The following is a 12680-nucleotide window of genomic DNA, read 5'->3' as shown; positions in this document are numbered from 1 at the left end:
TCCCCTGCACTGCTACGTTTCCAAACATACAAAGGAATGGTGTTCACCATTGCTGGCACCTGCTGCTCCTCCGCCACCTCCGTCACTACCTGTCACTGATGCAGATTGCATTTTGAATAGATGAATTCCTGAGGGAGAAGTCTGAATGGTCTGCATAAAGGAGCTGTAAGATTTTGAGAGCACTTGGTAAGATAGTGCAAACTTACGTGCAATTGTATATATCCATTAGTTTCTGTTTTAAAACTGGAAAACAGCATTTCACTCCGAACTGTACCGATAAAAGAAACCAGCACTAAATTCAAGTCAGTATTACTCGTCCAACTCAGTCCCGTGTTACTGCTTTCTCCCCCCCAACCCTTTGATCCTTTTTCTACCAAGAATTACGAGGGGCATGGACAGGATAAATAGACAAAGTCTTTTCCCTGGGGTGGGGGAGTCCAGAACTAGAGGGCATAGGTTTAGGGTGAGAGGGGGAATATATAAAAGAGACCTAAGGGACAACTTTTTCATGCAGAGGGTGTATGGAATGAGCTGCCAGAGGAGGCTGGTAGAATTGCAACATTTAAGAGGCATCTGGATGGGTATATGAATAGGAAGGGTTTGGAGGGATCTGGGTCAGGTGCTGGCAGGTGGGACTAGATTGGGTTAGGATATCTGGTCAGCATGGACGTGTTGGACCGAAGGGTCTGTTTGCGTGCTGTATATCTCTATGGCCCTATGACTCTAATTGAGACAGGACATCACTGAGCAGCTTTGGGTCATGGGTACTCAGCATTCTGACTTTAGATGCCACTTGGGCAATAAACCGGTTAGGCGAGAGGTTACAGCAAGGTGTCTGGCAGGGCAGCAGTTGGATAACTACAAATGCTGTCACCCTGAGTCCAGTAGGTTACTTTGATTACCATGGAGCTACTGCCATCCCACAGAAAGCACCACAAGCATCTGAGGAATCAGTTGGAGGACAAACTGCTGGCCTGTCATGACAGACCGCTGATCCCTTTGCCCACTATGATTCAGAGCCACGATGGCGGTAATCTGAGCTAAGGTGGCACCACCCTGGCAGCATGGAAAGCAAACTTGGGATCTCATACCTCTCAGCTTCTGCTGTAGCACCGATTTTGGATGGTGTCCACCAAACCCATCCATCATTGCATTACTGTCAGGCCAGCTAATACATGGAAACAGTTGGTCACTAGATTGAAAGACAGCACAGAGCACTACTTAAAGGTAGCACTAGATTTTTCCACACTCCTTCACAATGCTGGGAGGCACTGTGACACACCTTGGTGTACATACCTATCTGCCTTCTCCTAAACACCACACCAAAGTATCTACCCATGTGGCAGAACTCAACTGCAACCAACTCTCCAGAGAACTGGTATACAAGTCATTCTTTCTTCTTAGCTGACTGTAGTCCACTCATATCCAATAGCTTAATATGTGCAGTCACCAATGCTGTACTACTCTGCAGGGTACATGTGGTATTAAAATGAGTGCTGTTTGATACAAGTTTTACATCAATTGATGGTCCTTCTTCATCTCTCATGTGGACATGCTCTGTCCCTCTTTCAACCTTCAGAGTGCTGTGGTGGTACTTAAAATCCTGAAAACAAAAGGCAGAAGGGAAAGTGAGTTAAGGGAGGGGGACCAGAAAGAAAAGCAGAAGATTCACATTCACATCATCTGCTGTCTTCATTTCCCATCATGCAGGATAAGGGTGAGAAGGAAGTTGGAAAGGGGCATAAGTTAGGACCATAGCCACATCCTTGTACATTTTCATCTATGCAAAATTGGTTTAAACTGGATATATCTCATATTTGTTATTGGCTAATCACATTTGCTCCATGAACTAGAAAACAAACTGATATTTCCTTCCTATTCCACTCTGGCATTAGTCCAGTAGGGTGCTGCTTTTAGACAATTATTTTAATGGAAATTTGTAGTTGAGAATTGTGAGACTATCATAACGAGGAGTCGAAATGAATTACCAGTCTGCTGAATGCCGGTGTGCAGGAAACTCACTAAATTTGTCCAACATTCATTGAAAACACTAAAAATGTCTTTCTTGTGATAAAATAAACAGATTACAGATGTAGGTTTGTTTTACTTCACTCCACTCCAGGAAAGCAGAGACATTGGATAAAATAAACATAAGGCTGTGGAAATGTTTAGCAAAATTGTAAACATTGAGTTGAAACTATGTAAACAGATACTGAGCTTAAACATTTTAAAGAAGAAAACAAAATAATCTGTAGTAAGGAATCAGTACTTTGGTCCCTAAGATGGCACTGTAAGTGGCGACTTGTAAACCTTTCACTGTGCTCATGAAGTGTACAGTGTATATGTTCATAAAGCTAATTCAAATTCTAATTTGTGAAGCATCAGACAGAATGTTTCTTTTACTTTGTTTTAGTATTTCACCTGTGGCATTGTGTTATGATCCCAGCTGGTGTTAAAACTGGACAAGTCAAATCCCAAAATGACACCTGCTTGATTTTTATTTTGCAGTTGGGTTACCACTCTGATTAATCAATTAACCTATTCACTTAAAGTTACAGATGTTCTTGAGCAACAGAATATACATTTAATACACAAAATAAGAGAAAAAGAAGCTTTAGATTACAGAAAGGCCTTCACACAAACAAATTTCAACCTATTCATTTTACATGGATTAGTGGTGCTGGAAGAGCACAGCAGTTCAAGCAGCATCCAACGAGCAGCGAAATCGACGTTTCGGGCAAAAGCCCTTCATCAGGAATTCCTGATTCCTGATGAAGGGCTGTTGCCCGAAACGTTGATTTCGCTGCTCGTTGGATGCTGCCTGAACTGCTGTGCTCTTCCAGCACCACTAATCCAGTATTTGGTTTTCAGCATCTGCAGTCATTGTTTTTACCCTATTCATTTTACAGGCAACCCCAGAGAAACACTACTTAGATCTCAACTCTAAAGTTAGTTTTTACTGAACTGACTCCTCATGTTTCTTTTCCTTGGACTGAATTAGAATCCCTACTGTGTGGAAACAGGCTCTTTAGCCCAACAAGTCCACAACAACCCTCCAAAGAGTATCCAACCCAGACCCATTCCCCTACATTGACCCCAACTCATGCATCTAACAAATACATCCTTGAACACGATGGGCAATTTAGCATGGGCAAATCACCTAACCAGCACATCTTTGGACTGTGGGAGGAAACCTGAGCACCCAGAGGAAACCCACACAGACACGGGGACAATGTGCAAACTCTACAGACTGTTGCCTGAGACTGGAATTGAACCTAGGTCCCTGGTGCTGTGAGGCAGCAGTGCTAACCACTGAACCATCACCCTGCCCCCAAAGAGAGAGTCAGAGAGAACGTTTTATCATTCATTCCCAATTTGAAGTCTGCTGGCATGAACCTTTCATAATTCTGACCACTTCAGTTCAAACAACTTGAAAATTTCTATTGAAACTCATCTGGCTTAGAGAACTAAAAGCTTGAAATTTTCTGTTAACAGACATTATTTTAGCTTTTGAGATCAGTTTAAAAGGGAAAACAATGACCTTCAACAGTTAATGGAGACCCAGTGGGTTCAGTGTTTTTGGATTTTCAGAAAATATTTGAGAAGATCACACTCAGGAGGTTAGTAAATACATTTGGAATTCATGGGATTGAGGGCAATAACAGAACAATTGGTAAATAGACAGAAAACAGAGGGTAGGAATAAATGGAGTATTCTCAGGATGGCAGGCTGTTAAAAATGAGGTGCCATGAGTGTCAGTGCTAAATGCACAATTGTTCACATACTATACAAATAATTGGAAGTTGGGGACAATTGCACTGTTTCCAAACTTGCTCATGATGTCACTGAACTGGGTGAGAATACAAATTCTGAGGAAAATGCCAGTATGCTTCTAAAGGACTTGGAGAGGCTAAGTAAGTGAGCTAGAGTAAGGCAGATGGAATAAAACATGAAGAAATGTGAAGTGATTCACTTTGGGAGGAAACAAAGGCCATCTGTTTAACTAATTGATGCTGGGAAATGCACGTGTGTAAAAGGGATCTGGGTGCCCTCGTTCACGAGTTACTAGAAGCTAGGATAGTGATACTGCAAGCAATTAGGAAGACAAACAATTTGTTGTCATTCACCTCAAGAGGACCGAATACAGAAGTTAAAATGATGGTTACAATTGTATAGAGCCTTGGCAAGATTTCTGCTGGAGTGATGTGCACAATTTGGTCTCATTACCAAAAAAAAACAGAATATATTTGCAATGGAAGGAGTTCAGGTAAAAACAATGACTGCAGATGCTGGAAACCAGAGTCTAGGTTGGAGTGGTGCTGGAAAAGCACAGTAGTTCAGGCAGCATCCGAGGAGCAGTAAAATCGACGTTTCGGGCAAAAGCCCTGATGATGAAGGGCTTTTGCCCGAAACGTTGATTTTATTGCTCCTCGGCTGCTGCCTGAACTGCTGTGCTTTTCCAGCACCATTCCAATCTAGACAATGGAAGGAGTTCAGCAGAGTTTTACTGGATTTATCTTTGGGATGGCAAGTGTGTTGCCTTCCTGGTGCCAGGGTTAAAGACATCACAGACAGAGGGCAGGATATCCTCAAGGACGAAGGTGAAGAGCCAGAGGTGGTGGGACATATCGGCACAAATGATGTCAGGAAGAAGAGGAGGAACATACTACAGCGGGACTTCGGAGAACTAGGAAAAAGGCTGAAAAGCAGGACGTCCAGGGTGGTTATCTCCGGTTTGCTTCCAGTTCCTTGGGCTGGTGAAGCCAGAAACAGGGAGATAATGGACTTGAACGTGTGGCTGGGGCACTGACGCAGGAAGCAAGGATTTAAATTCTTGGATCACTGGCATATGTTTTGTGGTAAGCATAAATTATACAAGAGAGACAGTTTGCACCTTAATAGGTTAGGGACCAGCATTCTGGCAGGCAGGTTTGCTACTGCAACACAGCCAAGTTTAAACTAAGTAGTTTGGGGGGGGGGGGGCAGGGGGGATCTGGATGCTTAAGAAGGAAATTGATGGGAAAGTTAGAACAAGGGAAGTCAAGAAAAACAACTGTATCAATGAGGCAGAAAACTCAAAAAGGGATCATGCTGGAAGGATGAGTGAAATAGGAGTTGATGGGAAGGGTGAGGGCAGTAACAAATTAAAAATACTATATATGAATGCAGAAGCATTAGAAATAAGATGGATGCGCTTGAGGCTCTTTTGGAAATTGGCAGATACGATATTGTGGGGATAACTGAGACGTGGCTTCAAGTGGACAGGACCTGGGAAATGAATATTCAAGGGTACACATGCTATCGTAAGGACAGACTAATGGGCAGAGGGGGTGGAGTGGCCATGTTGGTAAGGGATGATGTTCAGTCCCTTGCATGGAATCAAGGGATGTAGAGTCAGTGTGGATAGAGCTGAGAAATTCTAAGGGTAAAAAGACCTTCTTGGAAGTTATCTACAGGCCCCCAAACAGTAGTCTGGATGTCGGATGTAAGTTGAATCAGGAGCTGAAATTGGCCTGTCGCAAAGATGTTCCGACAGCTGTGATGGGGGATTTCAACATGCAGGTAAACTGGGAGAATCAGGATGGTATTGGACCTCAAGAAAGGGACTTTGTGGAGTGCCTCTGAGATGGATTCTTAGAACAGCTGGTGCTGGAGCCTACCAGGGAGAAGGCAATTCTTGATCTAGTATTGTGCAACGAACCAGAATTGATCAGGGACCTCGAAGTGAAGGAGCCATTGAGAAGTAGTGACCATAATACAATAAGCTTCAATCTGCAATTTCAGAGGGAGAGAGTACAATCGGAAGTGACAATATTTCTGTTGAATGAAGGGAACTATGGAGCTATGAGGGAGGAGCTGGCCAAAGTTCAATGGTGCAATACCTTAGCAGGGATGACAGTGGAGGAACAATGGCGGATATTTCTGTGTATAATGCAGAAGATGCAGGATCAGTTCATTCCAAAAAGGAAGAAAGATCCTAGGAGGAGGCATAGGTGGCCGTGACTGATGAGGGAAGATAAGAAACATATAAAGTATAACATAGCAAATATAGGTGGGAAAACAGAGGACTGGGAAGCTTTTAAAGAACAACAGAGGATTACTAAGAAGGAAATACGCAGAGAAAAAATGAGGTACAAAGGTAAACTGGCCAAAAATATAAAGAGGATAGTAAAAGCTTTTTTGGGTATGTGAAAGGCAAAAAAGCAGTTAAGACTAAACTTGGGCCCTTGAAGACAGAAACAGGGGAATATATTACGGGGAACAAAGAAATGGCAGAAGAATTGAATTGGTACTTCAGATCTGTGTTCACTGGGGAAGACACAAGCAATCCCAATGAGGTAACAGTAGCTGAAGGACCTAAACTTAAGGGAATTTATATTTGCCAGAAATTGGTGATGGAGAGACTGTTAGGTCTGAAGGTTGATAAGTCCCCGGGGCCTGATGGTCTACATCCCAGGGTACTGAAGGAGGTGGCTCGAGAAATAGTGGATGCGTTGATGATTATTTTCCAGAGTTCGATAGATTCGGGATCAGTTCCTGCGGATTGGAGGGTGGCTAATGTTGTACCACTTTTTAAGAAAGGTGGGAGAGAGAAAGCAGGAAATTATAGACCAGTCAGTCTGACCTCAGTGGTGGGAAAGATGCTGGAGTCTATTATAAAGGATGAAATTATGACACATCTGGATAATAGTAACAGGATAGGTCAGAGTCAGCATGGATTTATGAAGGGGAAATCATGCTTGACTAATCTTCTTGAATTATTTGAGGATGTAACTCTGAAGATGAATGAGGGAGATCCAGTAGATGTAGTGTACCTGGACTTTCAGAAAGCTTTTGATAAAGTCCCACATAGGAGGTTAGTGAGCAAAATTAGGGCGCATGGTATTGGGGGCAAAGTTCTGACTTGGATTGAAAATTGATTGGCTGACAGGAAACAAAGAGTAGTGATAAACGGCTCCATTTCGGAATGGCAGGCAGTGACTAGTGGGGTACCGCAGGGATCAGTGCTGGGACCGCAGCTTTTTACAACATATGTTAATGATATAGAAGATGGTATGAGTAATAACATTAGCAAATTTGCTGATGATTCTAAGCTGGGTGGCAGGGTGAAATGTGAGGAGGATGTTAGGAGATTACAGGGTGACCTGGACAGGTTAGGTGAGTGGTCAGATGCATGGCAGATGCAGTTTAATGTGAATAAATGTATGGTTATCCACTTTGGTGGCAAGAACAGGAAGGCAGATTACTACCTAAATGGAATCAATTTAGGTAAAGGGGCAGTACAAAGAGATCTGGGTGTTCTTGTACACCAGTCAATGAAGGTAAGCATGCAGATACAGCAGGTAGTGAAGAAGGCTAATAGCATGCTGGCCTTCATAATGAGAGGAATTGAGTATAGAAGCAAAGAGGTTCTTCTGCAGCTGTACAGGGCCCTGGTGAGACCACACCTGGAGTACTGTGTGCAGTTCTGGTCTCCAAATTTGAGGAAAGACATTCTGGCTATTGAGGGAGTGCAACGTACGTTCACGAGGTCAATTCCTGGAATGGCGGGACTACCTTACGCTGAAAGATTGGAGCGACTGGTCTTGTATACCCTTGAGTTTAGAAGACTGAGAGGGGATCTGATTGAGACATATAAGATTATTCAAGGATTGGACACTCTGGAGGCAGGAAATATGTTTCCGCTGATGGGTGAGTGCCGAACCAGAGGACACAGCTTAAAAATATGGGGTAGACCATTTAGGAAAGAGATGAGGAGAAACTTCTTCACCCAGAGAGTGGTGGCTGTGTGGAATGCTCTGCCCTAGAGGGCAGTAGAGGCCCAGTCTCTGGATTCATTTAAGAAAGAGTTGGATAGACCTCTCAAGGATAGTGGAATCAAGGGTTATGGAGATAAGGCAGGAACAGGATACTGATTAAGGATGATCAGCTATGATCATATTGAATGGTGGTGCAGGCTCGAAGGGCAGAATGGCCAACTCCTGCACCTATTGTCTATTGTCTATTATTTTACGAAGAGAGATTGAGGAAATTAGGTTTTTATTCCTTAGAAATTTATAAAATTCTTACAGGGTGGATTCAGATACTATTTTTTCATCTGACTAGTGACTCTAGAAGCTCGGAACATATTCTCAGGATAAGATATAGGCCATCTTTAGAATTCTCAACTCCAAAGGACTGTGAAAACTCAATCACTGAGAAGATTCAAGAAAGACATTGATATGTTTCTGGAGACAAATGACATTTAGAGCTTTAGAGTTGGTACAGCACAGTGGCTTTGAGGCATAACTGTAATCATAATCTAATTGAACAGCAGCATAAATTCAATGGACTGAATGACCTACTCCTGCTCCTTTGTTTCTATGTATTGATGGTTTTGATCAACTAAATTATTGGCATTTTCAAAGCCCAAAGTCTTGCTGTATTTTTTGTAAAATCAGGACTTTGTAGGGTATTTATCTTTAGAAGCATGAATCATGACATGTTTTCCAACTCTCTCAATCTTTTCGCAGAAATCATCACTCAACTTTGAGTCAGTGTTGCTTAGCTTTGCACTTAGCTGCCTGCAAACTCTTTTCTTGTGACAGTATATTGAGTTTCAATGGGTAGTTTGAAAGTCTGTTCTTCATGTTGAAAGTGAGTGAACATCTAACAGTACCTGCTGCTTAAATCATGGAAAAATATTCAATTTTTTCCCAAAAAATATTTCTTTGCTTGAGAAGGGTAGTTTCAGTTTGGCTTTTCTGACATTATCAACTACTTTGATTTTTGAGCTGCATGGACATACAGATCTCACTGAACATTCTTACTTTCTTCTGATCAATTCTTGACTGACTGAATCTTATTTCATTTCTCACGTGAAATGACATGTCCCAAATCCATTCTTCCTAAAACTCTCTGTATGAATTCTGCAAATTCGGTTTCCATGCTGCCACAGGAACAAAATGTCTTTTATTTAAATAAAAATGGCATCCTCTTCTGGCAAAAATGGTAAATTATTTTTTTCTTCTTTGCCTTGACTATAAAATAATAAAGATTAGCATTTATATAGAATCTTACATGAACTCTGGACATCTGAAAGTCTTTTGCAAGCAATAGAACTTTTTTGAAATGTAGTTGCTATTGCAATACAGAAAATATAGCAACCAATTTGCACAAAGCAAGCTTCCAGAAACAATGACAATAGTGAGATAATCAATTTTTAATAATGTCCATTCTGGGATAAGTTGTGGACATCACATCAGAGATATACTTCCCATTGCTCACAGCAATTTTTACATCCATCTAAAAAAAGGTATTGTGTTAACATCTCATCTAAAAGATGGAACTTCAGATAATTCCATCGATATTCTGGTGGGATTTGAATATTTGCAACCAGCCCTCTGAAATGGGACTTTAACTTTTTTAGCATTCCCTGATGATCTAGTGGTGAGAATATTTTTTTAAAATGACTCAAATGCTGTGGGTGTCACGGGCTAGGCCAGTATGCATTGCCCATGCCGTATTGCTGTAGGTCTGGAGTCACATGTAGGCCAGACTAGGCAAGGCCTTCCCTCAGGGATATTAGTGAACCACGTTGGTTTTTCCTCCATATTCAATGATGGTGTCACGATCTTTAATTCCAGATTATTAAATTCAATTGCTACCATTTGCCATGATGTGATTCAAACCCAGGTCTCCAGAACCCTGTTTGGGTATCTGGATTAATAGTCTAGCATTAATACCACAAGGACATTGCCTCCCAGTTGTCCTTTAATCAATGCTTACACCTATTCGGAGAAATGAGTTTTGTAAGGTTAATTCATTTTAGTCAGGGTCAATCACAACTCAGCTGTTAGCACTTCTGTTCCTGAGTCAGAAAATTCTGCTTTTAAATTCAACTCCAAGATTTGAACACAAAAATCAAGATAATTTACTAGTGTATGAAATCAAAAGAATACCACGCTGATGGAGGTGTTATCTTTCAGATAAGACATTAAACTAAGGCTCTGCTTGTCCTCACAGATGGTTATAAAGATTCCATGGTAATATTTTGAAGAACAGCAGTCAAGCTTTCCCTGATTCTCTAAAAGGTATTTATCTGTCAATGTATATCACATAGAAGGATTATTTCGTCATTAGCTCATTGAATGCGTTGGGAGTTTACCTTTCACTAATTAGTTAATGTTATTAGTATATTATAGCAGTGATTTCAATTCTAAAGTACTGCATAGATTGTAAAGAGACATTTGATTGTTGGAAAAACACCATACAAATCCCTATATTCTGACTCAGACAGGAATTGAGAGTGTGGTGCTGGAAAAGCACAACAGGCCAGGCAGTATCCGAGGAGCAGGAGAATCGACATAAGCCCTTCAGCAGGGATGAAGTTTGTGGGACAATCTCCAGCATCTGCAATCCTCACTTTTTCCTCAGACAGGAATTGTACAAGAATAAGACGAACAGTGACAACATGCCAATCCACAATCTTTAACGCAGTTGACCACAACATTCTCCTATAGCATCCTTCCTTTCTTCTTCAGCTAGGTGGAGCTGAACTTCCTAAGGTCTATTCTTTTTCATTCAGTCATAGTCAAAGAATCAACAATAATAACTTATCTTTCTGGTCCCATACCAAGGGAGGACAATTCCTGATGAAGGGCTTTTACCCGAAATGCCAATTTTCCTGCTCCTTGGATGCTGCCTGACCTGCTGTGCTTTTCCAGCACCGCAGTACTCACTTTCAATGTTGAACTATTGCGTGCGAGGAATGCAAACACTGAGTGCTCACATTATTAAGGACTGGTGTTTCTTTAATTTTGAAAATAATCACAATCAATTAAACCAACTCAACTAATTTATCAAAATACAATTAATAACACTACCCACTAGGGGGCTGTGCTGTTCATATGTTCCCCACTCTAGCTCATTGGAAGTGTAACCAACGGATCCAGCTATAGCAGGGGTTACCTTCACTGTTGCTGTGAGATAACAGAAAAATGATGGAGCAACAGAAATGCTAGGATAAGTAATATCTGTAGCTTGGTTCTTAAATAGCAATACATTTATGAACATCCACTTGCATTTGCAATGAAGTTTTTCTATTTCATTTGCCTCCCACTACATGCACTGTAAAGGCAATTCTTTTTTGATAGCACTTGACATGGTTAATAGTTAGGCCTTAAAACTGGTACCAGCAATCCCAGGAATTACCAGCAGTAACTAGCATTGCTGCCTCTTCAAGTGCAAAGATAGTGTTAGTGGGGTGTCATAGAGACATGGCATGTCGTTAATGTGGTTGGTTGCAGAGAAGTGGGAGAAAAAACTGACTAGGGCTCATGGACAAAAATCCTCCATGAACCTCATAAGTAGATTGATTTCTGGTAAAAGTAGATGATTTCTGGTAAACTTCAATCCATTACAACTATAATAATAATGAAAGTTGTTACTTTTTTTCCAAATCAGTTCAGCTTTATTCACTGCTCCAGAAGCATTCTGGTTATTACTATAATATTCTGGGTGTTGACTGCCACTTGACTAACAACAAACAAACAAACACTTTCCCAGCAATTGCACAATTCAATGCCATACACTAATTTGTCATGTTATTGTCCATGGGAAGCAGCTCAAACTGGAATTGAAAGGGAATTAAATTTACACTTGTTTCTCTTTCTTTCTAAATGAGGAAAGTGTAAATGAAAAAAAAACTATTGTCAGATGTGATTATGTGGAGTGAAATTAACATGTTATTCGAGCTAAGTCTGTAAACATAGAAAAAGAGGTGATCAAAGAGTAATTATAGGTTGCTTTTTGGGAAGTTCTGGTAACCTTGCTGGCAAGGTCAGCATTTGTTGCCTGTCTCAGATTGTCCCTGAAGAGGGTGTGAGAACTGCCTTCTTGAACAACTGAAATCTGTACGGTAATGGTACTCCCACAATGTTGTTCAGGCAGGAGTTCCAGTTCTTGAAGCATAGCAATGACAAAACAATTTTATCCCTTTCTATGAATATCATGCAGTGTTTTAAACACTTGTACTTAGATGATTTTAGAATGCTCTACTTATGCATTTTTGTGCTATCTTCATTAACTGCTTTTGTCCAATCATACAATTCCAGTGCTTTTCCTGGATCTGAGAAACACAAATTCAATTAATTTGTAGTAAGAATGCGATGGTGAGTTCTGGGTCACCTTGACACAAATACACTCAGAAAGTAAGGTCCCAAGCATCAGTGAGAAATATCTTCTTTGAATGGAAAATAATTAAAGGATAATAATCAAATTTGTTACTATGTACAATAAGTTAATGATTAAGTGCTAGGCTTTCGCTGACAATAATGAAAGCAAGATGAAAGGCATTTTATTGCAAATTGCAAGATATAACTATCTAATAACATTGCAAAACTTGTGATTGCGTTAATGACTGACCACCTCAAGGCAAAGGGTGAAAGTAATTACTTCACATTAAAAGAAAATAACACACATGTGACTGGACTAGAATTTGCAATTATTATTAAAATGCAGAATGTTGCTCTCAGCTTGATACATTAACACCCAATTAATTAGAAAACTGAAGCTTCTTATAAATGAATCACCCCCACAGCACATGGAAGGTACCTGTTACAGATACTGTGAATCAGCTTAATCAGATAGCTAGAGGACACAAGACCAACAGATTCTCTACAGTGGGGGGGAGCAGACCA

This window comes from Chiloscyllium punctatum, chromosome 5, assembly GCF_047496795.1.
Source record: "Chiloscyllium punctatum isolate Juve2018m chromosome 5, sChiPun1.3, whole genome shotgun sequence".
Classification (NCBI taxonomy): Eukaryota; Metazoa; Chordata; class Chondrichthyes; order Orectolobiformes; family Hemiscylliidae; genus Chiloscyllium; species Chiloscyllium punctatum.
The sequence above is the reverse complement of the archived record's forward strand: the minus strand, read 5'-3'. Positions refer to the sequence as shown.